This window comes from Lepisosteus platostomus, chromosome 19 (assembly GCF_059453375.1).
Source record: "Lepisosteus platostomus isolate fLepPlt1 chromosome 19, fLepPlt1.hap1, whole genome shotgun sequence".
NCBI lineage: Eukaryota > Metazoa > Chordata > Actinopteri > Semionotiformes > Lepisosteidae > Lepisosteus > Lepisosteus platostomus.
In genome coordinates this window covers 665,538-682,802 of record NC_142629.1, presented here as the reverse complement: position 1 = coordinate 682,802, position 17,265 = coordinate 665,538, and the positions used below count along the sequence as shown (strand labels likewise).

The 17,265-nt window shown below is 41.7% G+C and overlaps 1 long non-coding RNA gene across 1 annotated transcript; it reads left to right on the top strand.

Moving 5' to 3' along the window:
- Positions 1 to 10,922: 10,922 nt before the first annotated feature.
- Positions 10,923 to 16,980, top strand: LOC148644751 (uncharacterized). The gene is made up of 3 exons (XR_015928461.1): positions 10,923 to 11,031; positions 11,693 to 12,019; positions 16,789 to 16,980. It is a non-coding gene; the product is annotated as an uncharacterized LOC148644751 (long non-coding RNA).
- The last annotated feature ends 285 nt before the right edge of the window (positions 16,981 to 17,265 follow it).

The following is a 17,265-nucleotide window of genomic DNA, read 5'->3' as shown; positions in this document are numbered from 1 at the left end:
GATTCTCAATGGGTATTGCTTACCCTTCAGAAACAAAACAAATCGTTAAGGCTGCTGTTCAATTCTTGATTGAAACCTCCTACAGGTGCTTTTGGAGATGGAGGAATGCTTGCCACACTGCTGCTCCCTATCTTTGCAGGAGGAAAACAAACTAGTGATTTATTGTGAGTCTTCAGAGTTTTCACACTTTCATACCACATGTACTTTTGTTCATTAGCTTTAGTACCTGCAGCTTTTACAGCTGGCTTCATCCACTGCAAACAGCGATGAGATACTTGGCACATGCGTCCTGTATAAATTAAATTTGGGAACACTATGGAAATCGCCTTTAAGGAAGGATGCTCCTAGGAGCTTCCGTTAGAGCTGAGGAATCTTGTTAGTTTGAAGATCTGAGTATGTACTTCTGCAGTTCTGGTATGCACTGCTCTAAGACCAAGGAATGTTAAACAGAGCGTGTATGTGATGCATTTCATCTTGTGTTGAAGATATGTTTCAACTAAATGTTGAAACTATGGTATGTTTCAACTTTTTTTAATGGCATAAATGCATTTTGTATTAATGCAAAATGCTCCAAGAGGCATTCTGTCTATGTTAGATCATTATTCCCCAGTCAGAGTTGATGGTCTGTCTGGCAGAGGGGGCTGACAGCTGCGAGACAAGCTGCTGAATGATGCATTACTCCAGTGATTGGAGTGCCTGTGTGCTGCCTGATTCACAGGCACTGTATCACTGCTGCAAAGAAATAAGCTAAACCACAGCACTTTTTCTTCAAACATATTGGCCCAGTGCTATTTTGTCAAGAAAAGGTAAAGATTTGCATCATGTTAGCATAGAAACCCTTGCAATGTTAAGGGCAGGGTAGTCTGCTGGTAATACACTGTGCATCTGTGATTGCCTGTAGTATTAGGTTTGTAACGCCCAGTATCCTACAACCTGCCTACTCAGTTACATGCAACACTCACTTCTGAGTCCATCTACAGTACAGCCTTTGTTATAGCAACCAAGCTGAGAGCAGAGGGGTGATTTGTTAAAAACAAGGGTGGTCCTCATCTTCCTTTGCTGGATCCAAATAAGCTCAGAGCACTCATAAGGATCACAAGAGTACTCTTGGCTGACTAGATATCTTCTTGAAAGGCCAAGTCTGACACTCATCTCCAAAGGAGACCCTGCCTTCATGCTATGGTTTGCTCAGTGCAAGGTGTGCTCACAGAACTGCTTGTCAGCCCTACTGCCAATCACCTTTCAAGGCTAGAGGAACATGCAAACACAGACAAAACAAGTTCTTGATGTATCTATAAAACACCCAGAGGAGATGCTGTGTGAGGGAGATGTCAGTGTCAGCACTTCATCTAGTCAGATCTGTCAGCGGAGTCTGTTGCAAACCTAGTGCAAGTCTAAGTAGCTGCGAGTCTGAGGAAGCAAGGGAGCTGAAGGCATGTTCTCCGTGTGGCCACCTGACTGCTGTACTGAGGAAGCCTGCCAGCTGGATGGGTGCGCTGAAAAGGAGAGAGCTGAGCTCCAGGAACCTGCTTCCAGTGTAGGGACCCTGGGAGCTGGTCCCTCTCGGGAGACCGGCCCTCGTGCTCTCGAACCCGAACCCCCCCTGTTAACAGCCGGGTCCTGCTTTGCCATGGTGCTCCAGTGCAAAAGGCAGCTGCAGCCATGATAAGTGTCCGTTTTATCTCTTGAAATCTTAAGATAGAAATGTGGCCTACAGTCAGCTCTGTACTTCCTTTTAACTAAATGTTGGTAATTCTCTGCAATTTCCTCATACAATTTATTATATATATATAAAGAGACGTATTTAGTTAAATGGGAACCTGTTTTTTTTATTTACTAAATCCATAATGTATTTTTTTTCAATACACAAATAAGATGTTTGTGGTTAATGGTCATGCTGTGGCTGCAGGCATTTTATGGATGGTTTTATAAACCTAGCATGGGTTATTAACAGGAGTAAAAATCTAGCCAGGAGTTTTGACTTACTCCATCAGACTTCCTTCATTCGGAATTCCAAATCAATAACACTCCCTATTGCCTAATTAAAAATCAAGCTTCCTCTGCAAACCTTTACTTTCTGTTCTCTTCAGGAAATCAAAAGACCTTTGTTTTAATTGCACCCAGCCAAATGAGTGTCAGATCAGTGTCCAGCTGCCCTCTTTAGTTCTGTGGCACGGTGGTGCAGGGCTCTGGGCCTGGGTACATTTCTAGACCTGGTGTGCTGTCTGTGTGGAGTCTGTATGTTCTCTCAGTGTTCATGTGGGTTTCCTCCGGGCGCTCCAGTTTCCTTTTTAAAGACTAATAGTCATAAAATCATGTTGCCATGCTAGCCTAGCCTTTCAATGTGGTAGAAAGTAGAGTCACCAGGGTTTAGGTGTTGTGAAATGGCTGGAGGCACACATAAAATGAATACTAGCAGGACAGAACCCACAGTCCTCCTGCAACCATTCTGCATTCTCTCTCCTGTGAGATCTAGAAATCCATCTAGGTTTTAGCATTGTAATTCATGTATAAAGTTTATTTTGTCTGTGTTGAGGGACTGGAGTGACTCTTGGAAATATTATACATAAGGTTCGATTGTGTTTAAATTAATTTTAAATCATAGGAAACAAAAATAATGAAAAAACATCAGAGCTCACCAGGCCAAGAAACTACAGGCTCCAAGGGGGGCTAGACAGTGTCTTTCCTCCTTAAAATGAACTTATCTGCAAGTGAATCTAAAGTAATTCTTTTGATTCTATTGTAATGGATCTCTCCTATGGAATTTTAATGATGTTAAATGTTTGATTGTGGCAGGATATTATGTACAGTGTCTTGCAAAACACATTGATTAATGCACAGGAGGAAAATGTCACAGAAGTCCTGAGTTAATCAATATAGCAAATGCTACACAATGCTGATTGTAATTATTAATTCAGATTGCCTTAGGGTGTTTTTTTAAATTAACTCTTGTCCTCTCATTCTTTTCCACTCTTTAAGACAAAACGTGTATTTTGATGCTAATTCTGTACGGCCAAATGCAGTGGTCCCTTCTCTTAACACTCACAAAGCACCGTTTAAAGAATCTGTTGCACCCAAACATTTCCTACTATAGTGTATATTAAATTATTGTAATAGATTAGCACCCTGGACATCCTGTAAGGGCAAAATACTTTTTCTTAATGTTTCTTTGGCTTGTTCATTGTTCACTATTACTGTGTACATATACTGGCATTCAGCGGAAAAGTGGATATTTCCTTTGCTCCTTTTTTTTAACATACTGTACATCATGTATAGTAAAACAGTGCTAAAAAAGCCATTTTACCCAAATGCACTGAAATGCTAAGCATTAGTTCAGTAATAGCAGGTGTCTCGTACTTTCACAAATGTGGTGTTTCTGAGCTCTGCATGCAAACACATCTCCTCCAGAATCTCTGTGTTTGGCGGGAAATACAATATTTTGCAGCTGGTGTTCCTCTCTGCTGTCTAATGGCAACACAAAAACTGCCCTTTTTGAGGTGTGTGAATTGTGGGTCTTCGTTAACTAAAGTAAACAGCATGAGCCTGGCCTGCGGAGATGTGCAGAGGAGTGTGGGAAAAGGAGCAGATCACAGTTTACATTGAATTCTCAGTGAAGTGCCAGGAACGTGGAGGAACATAGGGATCTGTGCCAGAGGCCAAACACTTCAGCAGAGAATGAGACTTTTTAAATATATATTCAGAAGTTCATTCCAGCTGTGAATGCGAGAGCCAGGCTATGACACAATTTTGTTTAAACATCTACGTACTGTATGAAAGAGCACATTCAAATGCATAAGGAAATGAATAGCTGCATTGCAATCCATATGCACACAGCGAAAACAAAACTTAAAAGGGTAATCTGTGTTACAGGTTTTTTCATTATCTAAGTGTGTATAAATTATATAAGAAAGGCTGGCCAGCTTTTCACTTTGCTTGCAGTATCTGGCGCATGACGTATCCCATCTTCAACCAGTGATCTCCGGACTATGGGACCTGGCATCAAACCCGCATTAGAAATGAGTGCTTTCCTGGCTGAGCCACTCGGAAACTGACTGCTTCTGCCTCTGTACCCACACGTCCTTATCAGAAAGCTGGCAGGCTGAGACTGGGTGCATTCCTGTTCTCTCCCACTATCACAAAGCCAGCAAGCCCAATCTAGTCCGCGTGCCCCTCCTGGGGCGAGACCATGGGGACCCAAGAGCCGCGTTCCCCCGCGCCGCCCTGCCTCTGGAGCCCTTACCTCGGTCCCACTGGGCCAGCACCCCGTGCGATCCCGTCCCCGCGTCGAGCCTCTGGGACCTTCAGCCATGCGATCGGTGGGATTTCACCTGGGGGCAGAAAAGAAATCCATCAGCTCCCCCAGCACAGCTGTTGGAGAGGAGCTTTCTCCAGTGACTTCCTCAGTGGCGTGAGGAGACGTGCTTAAGGGCTATTTTCTGCTTTCTTTCAGGAGACCTGGAGAATAATTACATAGCGCCAGGGAAGGTCATCCTGGCAATTGTTTTGTTGAAGCACTGAAAGGACTGCATGCCAGTATGATTCATAGTGTGAAATTGTACTTTGATGGAACCATAATTAGATTCTTATCACTTTCAACTAGGCTCAGCTCGCTGCTGTATAATTGTCCTGGATTATCTGCCACACGTCTCCTCGATTAAAAACTACAGCGCGGGGTTTTAATGGACTCTGTTCCAATCAACACGTAATGAAGACTGGCAAATTCAGCCCTCCAAATTAATCCAAGACAGCAGCCTGTGGAATGGTAGTAATGCCGGGTGACACTGACAGGTAATACTTTCTCATAATTATATTACACCAATACAGACCGGCTCCGGCTGAACGCCAGTAATGAGGACATTCTCCACAGCTCCTGGGCTACAGGCAGGATAAGGTACCTCCTTTATACCTGACACCTTTATTAGCCCAGTGATCCACCATACACATTCGATTTTAAAGTAATAAGAGAGGATTTTGCTGTTCGTGTTTTTTTTTTAGTGTCATGTTTACAATTTGTAACATCAGTTCGTCAGTCAAATCTTCTTTGTATACTTAGCTTCAAAAGAAGTCTGACTTCTGAATTCACAAAGTTCTTACCAGAAGAATGACAGTTTTGTTTGTGGCAGCTTCACTGATATTTTATTGCACTGACATGACACGGGTAAATTTGTTTTATTGATTAATATCTGTCATGAATGTTGGCACAGTGATTAGCTTTGGTACCTCACAGCGCTGGGGGCCTGGGTTCGACTCTTGGGGTGCTATCTGTGTAGAGTTTTATGTTCTCCTCCTGCCTTGTGCCTTTGTGTTTGTTTATGTTTGCCAGGATAGGCTCCAGCTCCCCTGCGAGCCTTAACTGGATAAAGTGGTTAGAAAATGGATATATGGATGAACTGGAATGTTGTCATGTCAGGAAGAGCAGCAGGTCTCAGGACATGGACAATATTGCACTGTGCAGAAATGTTTCCAGCAAGCACTGCAGGTAGGCATCTGCAGCGACTAGTCTCTCCTGCCCAGACCACCACAGCTGCACCTCTGCATTGTCTGTTGTACAGCACAACTAGCTGATCATTATGTACAGTATGTCTGTATAATGTCACTGATTCCCATCAGGGTGGTTTGCAATAACCACCTCTGCACTAACGGTGAGATCATTTTTTAAGGGACTCGGTCTAGCTTCCAACTTACTGATGGCGAAACATGATAGCATTGTTCTCTTCTCAAGGGAGTACCGATACTTATCTATGACACTCTGTGACAATGTTCTCGTCATTCAACAGGTTAAATCATTTCATCAACTGTGCCCCATGGGCTCTACCATTAATGGGATGAGTGTCCCCAGGTTGCTCCACACAAGCAAACTTCAGACTAAGTACTGCCCAGGTCTGGCTACTGAAACCTAGCAAGATCAGGCTTCAATCTGGTAAGTGCTGGTAAGTCCACCAACCACCATACTGGTCCTGGAAGGCAGGTGTGTCTTCAGGTTTGCCAGGTCTCTATGAAGCAGCAGCACTACTGGCAGAAACTGTTAAACAGGTCAATTCAAGCCAATAATGAGCCAACCGAGGATGTTAATAGTCCAGCTGGACTGAAACTCGAAAACGTACCACCCCTTCAGATCTCAGCTCTGGCTGATGGATACTTCTCTCTCTTACTTCAAAACAGACATCCAATGTTATTTTCCACCGCAAATGGAAAAGATGGAAGTTCTGTACTATGCAATGTCTCAGTTGTCAGTCTGTAAGAAGCTTTGCTCTGTTACTGTTGAGATATATTTATATTTAAGCCCATACTGTTTGTCTCTTCCTGCAGAAAGGGACACAGATGATTCTGTCTAAATTACAGTTTTCCAAGTGCATATAAAACAGAAACTGTTTGGACTTCAGCAGACAACAGACATTTTTCAAAAAGTTAAAAGTTAAAGGAATAAATGCAGTAATTAAGAGCATACAGTTCTTTAAAAAATAATACAATTTTTATCCAACATTTTTAGAGGGATTCAATTTACACTAGACTTCTGCCAGGCTTGTAATTACAGATTCTGTAAGAATTCTGTAATTCTGTGATGCTCCAATCATGACTTGTTACATCAGGGTGTCTCTGAGATCAAACAGGAAATTGCTTATTGCACTTCACAGTCTCTGAGCAACAGGATCTTGCTTTGAAGGCAGGTAAGTGTGAGACGTGCTGGGTTTCAGATGCAGCACACACCTTCTTGTTACAGGTCTTATCTGCGCACTAAGCAGAGCTGCTCCAGCCAGCTGGGAAGCATGGCTCGTTCTGCAAGAGGAAACTCAGCAGGGAAGCGGACTGCATTCCTATTATCATGTCAGTCTGTCTCAGAGCACTTCTGACATCTCTCAGGTCTGTGTGGGAAGCAATTCCCAATCCCGCTGCTCCGCGATGAAGGCAGACACGGAATTAAGAGCCTACAAGTAATTTAAAGCTCAGACACTAGAAGAATTACAGCTTTTCTGCCTTGAAGTCTTTCACATTGGGTTTTGTTCCTACTGTATATACTGTATGTTCATTATGCATTGAGCACACAGTACAAATTCATTAAGAGGACATTTTAAGAAATAGATCAATGTGGATATATACATATACCCATCCAAATGTGTTTTGTTTGCATGTAAAAGGCCAAGTTGTTTGAAAAGCCAACAAGGCGAAGCTTCTTGAAAGTCTTGGCAAAGCAGAACAGTAATAAGGTGGATCACTAGAAATGTGTGTAGGATGCAACCCTGTAATTTCTCCCCTCACAGTGACTTCTCTGCCAATTTCTCTTCATTCAGACTTGCGCACAGAACAAAAAAATTAGATCCAGTTTTTCTATACAAAATTGCCTGCCAGTCTTCTGTTATTAAATTTGACCACAGGAAAGAAAAAAAAAGAGCCAACAGTGCACCTTAACTCTCTAGTGGGAGTTCTGGAAAACAGTGAACAGCACACTACACCCTGACCAGGGGTTCTCAATACAGGCAGGTCCACTTTCAAAGGCTTTTTTTCCTTTCGGGAAATTGGGATCAGTGTAGCTGAGACCCCTGTGACAATCAGGCAAAGAGCACGCTGTTTAAGAGATTTGAAGAAATCTGAGTTGTCGTGGCAACACTGGGTCCTCAGCAGTAAGGGGTCTGTCTCTTCATAGTGTGTGTGATGCTTTTGTATTAAGAGAACATCCATTTCTCCGCTTAATACGACAGCCCCACTTTCAAACATTTCTTTCAATGGGGCTATTTTTTTTTTTTGCTTCCCCACATCAAGGGTTTGTTGATTTTGTCTTAATGAGGAGAAAAAGCCCTTTTGACGACGACATCAGCACTGCTGATTTTGGTGCCTGGGAGAAGAAGAGGAGAAATAAATCTTGGCTTCTCTCCCCTGACCTCCCTGTCTCTTTTGTTTTTCAAAAATAAAGGTAATTTATAGCAAGCACTAATTAGGAAACAGATAGGCCCACTGCACCCCTGCTTCCAAGAGACATGCAATTAGCTCTCATTACAGCCAACTCATTAACTCTTTAAAGTTCCAAGCCTTGCATCAGAGCAGCAGAAGAAACCCTGGGCTTGGGCGAAAGGGGACGAGCTGGTTTCTTGAAAGATTACACAGCTCTCCACATGCAAGACAGGCAATGTGCAGCCATTTTCATCGGGAATATTTTACTTCTTTAAAAGAGAGAGGGGGGATTTCATTACAGATTCGTTAAAGCACTTAAAGCCAGGTTGTTTACCCTGCATGGCATCAGCATGGCAGAGCATCAGCAAAATCAAGTTAGTTTTAAGTTTCTTGACAGCTGTCCTCTACCTGAGGATGCAAGCTCTTTCCTCAGAATGTCACATGTACTGTATAAGAACGTAAGAAAGACTACAAAGAGGAGTTTGGTAGTTAGTAGCTAATTGATCCCAGGATCTCACCCAGCAGTTCCTTGACAGATGCCAAGGTACCAGCTTCAACAACATGGTTTAGTAGCTTGTTTCCTACTCCCACAACTCTTTGTGTAAAGAAATGCCTCCTGTTTTCAGTTTTAAATGCACTTCTTAGTTCCCACTTGAGTCCTCTGGTTGGTGTTTCTCTCCAGGAGATGTGATAATAATGCAATCCTGGAGGGTTGTCTTAAAGGGGATGATGGATGAGGCAGATGGCTGCCGTCGGGTGGGGGAGCGAGGTTCGATGGACTGAGTGTCAGGAGTGTCAGATCGTGCTGGAGCAGAATGCCAGGGTTCCCTGCTCCTGCCTTGTCACTTTCCATTATCTCTGAAGAGCTTTGTCTCAGCCAGCACAGGGGTTAATCCTGAAGAGAGCACTGCAAATTCATCCTTGGCACCCAGGGCTAAATCAGCTGCCGCACACTTGAGAGCTAATATGATTCCGTTCTGATGCCTCCTCCATTAACTGTTCATCTCCCTTTGGCTCCTGCAGCTCTCCTCCCTCCCCTGTCCTGGCTTCATTCATCATTGCCAGGGGGTGATTCATTGCACACCTCTCATAAAACATGTTACTTTTGTTTCTGTACAATAAAAAAAAAGGAAAAATGAAACTTCCACCTAAGAACAAAACTGTTTTTGGGCAATCCAACAGATTAAAAAAATGGGAACTACAGCCATCTTCCCCTGCAGATTATATTTAAAAGTCAGTATTGTTTTTGTTTTCACATCCCTGAAATAAGTGTTTTAAGAAACTCAGTTTTTCTGAACACGTGCTAACGGTGTCCATGTGGGAGCTCATTTGTGTGTGAGGTACAGTACACTCATTGAATATACTGTATATGAGCATGCATCAGTGTGGAAACATTGCTTTGGTCCAGAGAAAAATAAGAAATAAGAAGCAGTATCTGAAAGTGTATTTTTTCCCCCTTTTAAAAAAAAAGCTTAATTCAAATGTATGTTTTGAAAACCAAGAGGATTCTTTCTTAGGCTGGACTTCTACAACAGAACAAGAGGACAGGAGGCCTTGCCAAGCCAGCTGGGAAACCTTCCCTCACAGGCAGGCTCTAGAACAAACGGCAAGGGTCTGCGAAAGCTGTTACCACATTCTCACAGCTGAGAGCTCTGCACTTGCAGAACGGAACCCGTGTGATGGGCAGTGCAAGGACTCCTGCTGAGCAGCTTTGAAAAAACCCTCTTTGAAAGTACTATATAATCAAGACTGTACTATAAACTGTGTGCAGTACACAGGCTAATTTATTTGTAAAGGAGGTCTCATCGTGTTCTGCTGTTTCATACTAGCATTTTTATGTTTTTAAATGTCAATTCCTTCACATTTTAAGGCTTTGCAAACAGACTCAGACTATACTGTAACTGTGCCACATGCACAACTGTCAGAGTATTGCCAAACTGCAGTCTGTTTATGGTTTGGGCTGTGATTTCATTGACTTCCTCAGCACTAGTCTTGTCATTAATGGGGAAGTGCAGTGTCTCACAACAGGATTCTGCTCAGTGGGGTGTTAGATTTAGAATCAAACCCTGGGGTCCTTGTTATTGGTACAGAGAGAGCAGAGCCATAGAATCCTTTCTCACCCAATCGTTTAACACTGAGCTTTAAACATACAGACATTAATCCATTATGCATTTCCATGAATGGTCAATGATATGCTTTACAGGCTGTACATGGGTAGCTCGCTGTGCTCTCCTAGTCATTATATTCTTATTCACTGGAAAAAGAAACTTTAGCCACTGTTTGGTACTAGCCTAGATTATGAAAGTAAAGTTTAAAAAAATGCACACAGAACACAGATCTCCATTTACAGTGCCATCTATATTTAAACATAATCCTCATTCATATTTAATGCTTCAGATATTGCACAGTGGATGGCTTAGTATAAACGAGGTTAAGTGTAATTATGTTGTGGAGAGCTCGTTATATAACTCATTCTGGAGGATGGAGTGATCAAAGTGGTCTTTAGGTGCACTGAATGCGTTAGAAGCACCAAGCAAATGGTAACAGATGGTCTGTGACACAAGGTTAGCAGAACACGCTTATTCATCCATGCCACTGGCTTTCCCTAAACCAGCCTGTTCGAGGGTTAAATTCGCAATGTTCATTAATCTAACAAAATCTAAACATGAGCATTTAAAGGAGCCAAAACCTGCATTTATGTCTATATTAGATCTGCTGATATGGCATTATCAATAGAATATTTACAAGAACAAATTTACTATGACAGTCTGGAGAACTGACCTCAAAGATCCTGGCTTTGTGAGAGCAGGTCATGTATTGATCTGTCAGTTGGTACTGTACAGTATATGCAGGTCCTGATGTGTCATACACACGAGTCATACGTCCAGAATAAGGCAGTAGTTTGTCCATTATGTAGACCCTGGGATACAGTATATCCAACCAAGTATGAAAATAACGTGGCGCTAAATCAAACAGGTAACTTATTTAAATGTTATTTATTTAATTTGCTTATTCAATTTCCAGATATCAGACTACCCTTCTTTGTAAATTGTCGTTGGAGTGTGGTGTTTTAACCAGGAGTGAAATAACTCAGAAAACAAAGACCTTCTATGCCCTTCTGCTCTGGGAATTCACCTAAAAGGGGTTCGTATGAAAGTCAAAACAAAAACAAGCAGACAATGGAATTAGGAGCCTTTTTTGTTGAACAGCAAGTGTTTTTCTCTAGCAATTTTCCTGTCAGGGATTACTTTTTTTTCACTCTAATGTAATTCATGCAGACTTCATATAGGTATGAATCATACAACAGTTGTAATTATTTTATCATTTTTACTTCTTGAAAAGTACTTTACACCATTAAATAATTAAACCTCACTGTCAGACAGAGACCTAAGTGTGACTACTGAACGCATTTGACAGCAAAGAGCTCCAGGCTAAAAGGTACGTTTTATGTAATGTCAGATGATGTGACAAATTAGAAATATCAAGGAAATAACTAAACGAGTGCTTCATTTGTCCTGCTCTTGTTTTCATGTGCATTTATTACTTGATATGTTTCTTTAAAGATCAACTGAAAAGGTTTGTTATGCACTTGTTAAAGTCGTGTGCCTTCACTGTGTGATGTGCTGTGCACCAGGGGCCTGTAGATGCCATTTCCCATGATCCTCAGAAAAGTTTCCCATGATTCTCTGAGTGCCAAGCACTCAAACAGCTGTTCAGGCAGTTGTGCACTCCGAGGCCCCGGTGCCCTTGTCCAATTTCAGTTGAGAGAGAATCTCTGCTGAACATGCCAATCCTTCTATTACAGAGTAAATTAAATCAAAGTCGGACGGAGAGGTTGTGGTAGGACCTATCCTGTCAGACACGAAGAGGAGCTCTCAAGTCAGCGAATCATTGCCTGCTGAAAAATTAGCCCTGGCACTTCTATCCTTGGAGAAGCACAATTAATTGGTTAAAGATGCCTGGCGCTGACAGGGTTGCTGATCTCGGAGAGAAGGCTGCTCAACATGCAAGAGGGACCAGAGACAGCGCTGCTGTCCTCCAGGCTGGGGCACAGCAAAGCACCAGGGCACAGAGCTGGCAGTCCTTCAGCCCAGACTGTCCCTGACTCTCAACAAGACTGCACAGTCACAAGGTAAGAACACCAATGTGCTGGGAAGCAGCTGTCAGTAAAAACCAAGGGAAATGCAGGCTTGCAATACTTCATAGAATTTTATTCTGTAAGACATTCTTTTGTGAATGACTTTTTTTTACTTAATTCTGCATTTTTTTTACTTTTTCATATTTTATTGTAAAGACTTAAGAACACACTAGAGAAGGCTCATTGATCCAGGGTATCAGCCTCAAGCATGGTACCTCTGTAGCTTGTTCCTCACTCCCACAATCATTTGTGTAAAAAAGTGCCTTCTACTTTCAGATTTAAATTCCTGTGGTAAGTGTTTCAGTGATGTTCTCTCTGCAAGGACATCCCAGAGGACTTTACAATCAAAAACTGTAATTGTGCTGCAATTAGAAGATGGTACCTATTTAAAAATGGTAGCTTCTGAAACAAGATGCATCAGTTCATCAGTTAAAAGTCAGCCAGTTAAATGCTCACACACAACAAAATGAAGAAATGTTATTCTATCCAGAATTCACTAAGCCTACAGGACTCCAACAGCTATCTAAAATATGCATTAAACTACAACTAATCCAATGCCTACATGCTAAAACAATACAATAATCTGCAGGTATCACAATTACTGGAAAATCTGTGCCATCCCTGACATTTAATTTTTCCCTGAATACAATCAGTCAGTACTCATAAAAAATCTGAAACAATTTATAAGATCTAAAATGAAAAAAGAAAATGTAGTTCTAACCTATGACCTGCCACGTCTGTCACTTAATTCAACAGCATTAACGTGTCAATGAATACAGTATAAAAACAAAGGACTTCAAAATAAAATTAGGTAATACAAAATAGTGTGTGTTCCTTGCTCTTCAGCAAATGAAACATAATTGGTTTGTTTGCTCCTCCAATGATGTTTACCAAATTTGAACATTAGGAATACTATATACAATACATAGCTTACTTCAGTAAAACATGCTCCTAAGAAGATACTGAACTCTTCTGTGTGGGTAAAATGATTAATCACTTTAACAGAAGATGTCTTAATTCCAGGTATTATATGAAAGTGTTTAGCCCTAGTGTCTGATCTCTGGTCACAGTACCCTGGCCAGCAGAGGGCTATACGGTGCAGTGGGGGCAGATCAAGTGGGCTAAAGACGATGTTTACTGTCAATATAATAAAGATAATACCGTACATGCAGGCAGTAAATGAGTTGGGGTAACTTGCCTGGAAGAGAAATACAAAATCTATCTGTTAGAACAGAGCTGTCGAACCCCCTCTTTCTCCTGAGGCACAAGCCATGGAGCTGCTGCAGGGGCAAAGAAGGGGTGGAGGGAGGGGTGCGAAATGAGTCCAGCGCAAGGCAGCAAGAAGCGCGATACTGGTACACAGGCCAGGGGAACTGGGCGAGATCAGGGCTGGAGCAGTCTTTCAGTTAAAGCTCCAATTGTTCTGCAGTTTTGTACAACAATATCAACTGGAAGTGTTCCCAGTGCAGACAAGCCTGTTGGTTCTTTTCTTGCTTCTGGAAACATCAGCTCTGAATGAGAGAAGGTCAGCTATACCTCTCAGCTCTAATCAGCTGAATCTGATACACCCCGATCCTAGAGGGGAAAAAGTCTCCTTATTATCACAGCCAGGAATTTGCATTTCAGCTGCCTCCATATCCGTTTCGCAAAGTGAGGGGAAAAAAAGCTCCAGCAGAGATTTTGATCCTTATCATTAACCTAATTCTTAAAAAAATCATTGTAATACATTTATCACACTCTATTTCCATAACAGTGTGACGATCGTGAGACAGGCAAATGTTAATAGCCTGAAGTAATTGAAAGAATTTAAATGAAATCTATTAAGAGCCTTAATGGTTTTGCGAACTCCAATGTCTGGCATCAAACCCTGGGAGACAAATATGTATTAAGCTTCCTAGACAGTATCACTACATGCAGCTGAAATGAACGGCACAGATATGTCTGTCCACCCGGACGCACTTCACACTAATTCAATGGAGTCTTGAGCAACAAACCAGAAATACAGGGATCTCCACAAGAAGGTCCTCCTCATCAATGTTTTTTAATTGTTCTATTAGTTATATCATTTGAATTTAGGACACAGTGCTCCTAAACCACCAGCTAAGTGCAGGCTATTGTTACTATAGTTGTCAGGTATAATGATATTTGCTGCCTCTTCCTGCCTCCTCCCTGTCTCTTTCAATTTGTGCTAAAAAGAGTTGGTATTTCGCTTTACTGAACACATTCCTTGATGCATCTCCTCTGCGCATCTTACACTGAAGTGGGATGTGGGAGAGACCCGCACATGCTTTGACAGGTTTGATAAAAAAATATTTGTGTGTCTTGTATACAAAATAAAACTACAAAGTGTAAAAGGGCCCTTGAATGATCCTGTAGTAATATGAAATGTGCATCACAGAGAGACACTGCCACTAGTATCTGTTGCCATTTCATCCCTCCATTAGCTCAAGTGCAGACTGGACACTTACCATGAGCAGAACAGGGTGCCAGTTACTAACTCGCACTCTAGTTTAATACACAAGGTGCAATGGGAGAAAACCGACAGTCACCTCACAATATCGTTTCATATACTGTACAGTTACTGTACAGCGATCCCATGTCTGCAATGCAGACATCTGTAATAAAAGCACTTAACTCCAGCAATTACTCAATAACAGTGTGCTAAGAAATACGGAGTTATCTGGATGATGCTTTTATCCACAGCAAGTTACATTTTCACCCATTTCTACAACTAGGTATTTTACTGGGTGAAATGACAGCTGTGTATCACCAGGGATTTGAACCCATGACCTTTTGCAAGCCCAGAACCCTAACCACTGCTCCGTACTAGAGCATTTTACTGGAGCACTGAAGCCTGAAGCACCTCAGTAAAGTACTGTACCTTTACGGAGCAGTAACCCACCTAGGTTTTGAACCTAAAAATGTCTAGTGAGGAATGTGGTGCCCAAACCACTTCTCTACTCTGCTGCCACACAAGTGGTACCCCCTGTCATCTACCCTGAAAGCAATACATAAGCACATAAGAAAATTTGCAAATGATAGGAAGTTATTCATCCCACTTAGTTTTTTGGTTGTTAGCAGCTAATTAATTTGGGGAATCTCAATCAAACATGTCTTGAAAGTCAACATTTTTAACAAAATGAACAAAGAGCCCACTTTTTTTAGTTTTATATGGACTTGCAGTTCACCTATAGTTTCCACTTGTGTCCCCTGGTGCAGGGTTCACTGCTAGTGCCCTTGTTTATTAAAGTGTGCTAACCACTTTAAAAGACCTAAAATTAAAACAATAAGATATTTAAGATTTAAACACATACTGTACTATTTATCTCCAGTTTCTTACCCACAAGGAGCTTAAATGATACATTTTGGATACTATTACATTTTTTCAACACAATACATTTTCACTTAAGAGTAACAGTAGTAAATGTAGTGGTGGTTGTATTTGTAGTAGTAAAAGTAGCAAATGTAGTAGTTTCCATCTTCTGAAAAAGGTACAGATTTACTGCTGGAGCTCAGCTAGCAGCAATGGTGACCAGGGCTTTTGTCCTTGAGAAATAAGATCATGATGTTATTTCCCCTGCACTTTGATGGATGGAAGCCACAGACTCTAGCAAATTGGTAAGATAATCAAGGTTTTTCTGATGTTCCTTGAGTGAGAAATGACTGCCAATTTATCATCACCATTACAAGTTTTGATGGCTCAACAATAAATACGATTTCTCATAACCCCTTCCCTATTGCCGCTCCAGAGTGACAAAGAGGTTTAATTTCTTCGAGAAGGCATTTTTGCTACACTTTCAGATAACTCCCTGCAGCAAAATGAACAAACAGTCCGTTTTTTCAGACTTGTAGTCTACTGGCCCTTGACTGGCAACACCAAACAGTCACCCCTTCTCTAGAATATTTCCAGCTGTGAATAAGCCTAGAGTTTGTGGAGCTAAACCCTTCACAATGAATGATTTACAGAGCCATGGGGAGCAGCTGTAGTTTTTCTGTGTCCCCGGTAGTCAACTGGCTATCAGCGTGTTCATGTCACAGTATTCTGCCTTTAGTACACAGGCACTGTTAGTCCACTTCTGCACTGTGGGCCCAGCTGGGCACATGCCATCCAATCACAAAACAGTGGTAACTGCCTGTCAACCAACCAGCCTACCCACTCAAATTCCATAAGCTGCAAAATTGTTCTTTTATTGTAAAATGTGAATGCCTGAATTTCTAAAGAAACAATGGCTTCTTATCACGGTACACACATTGGGAATCACTCAAGCAGGCGGTGGCTGAATCAGAGACCTGCACTTGTAGGAGAGTGTAAAGAAGAGGTGGGGAAATATAGCTCGAATACACACTGTATACAAACTAATGGAATTAAAATAGAAGGCTCTTACAAGGGTCTGTTTACACACAATATTGCGTTTATGTGGTTCTGCCTTGAACAGGTTATGATGCTCCTATATATGAGGGCAAAGAAATATCATTTTCAATTTAGAACCTGACCTAGCTGGTGCTACAGCAACTTGACCTGGAGCTGGTGGTCACAGGTTGAGGGTTCAAATCCCAGGTGAGAAACTGCCTGTTGTACCACTGAGCAATTTGCTTTACCTGAACTGTCCTAGTAAAACACACACCTTTATTATTGGATACAAATTTAAGTTTTATTAATAGTTATCTTTGGTCTGAGAAACATATCAGAAAAATAAATTAGAACTAATATCACTCATGGGCATAAATGCAAATTTAACCGGATCTTATAATCTTTTTTCCAGGTTTTTCCACCAGCATCTATTCTCACTATTTAATATCTCATGTGCTCACCACTTCCAGAGGAGGATAAAAATCATAAGTGTTGGAACTTAAACTAAGGAAATCTAACTGGACTGTGATAGCTGCTCTCCTCCCACTTTTGGGGTTTTGCGCACGTCAGGAGTTACATGGTGTTCTTTGTGGATATTAACATATATATAAATTTGGTGCACAGAGTCAGTGTGAATAAACCTACTGTATTTTCTTCACTGGAGTTTCATTATACACCAAGGCGGAGGCAGACAGACTGTACGTCCACTCTCTCTCGCTCTCAGTCCTCTGTTGAACTACTAGCAGTGAAGCATCTCAGCATCTCTTAGTTCCCAGTGTCACGTGAGAACGGGTGTCACTTCTCTTCTCTGCCTCAGTCTCTGTTCGAGGTTTCAGCTGGGTGACGGAGAAGGGAAGGTACTATATGGAAAGCGAAAGGTGTAGAGTAA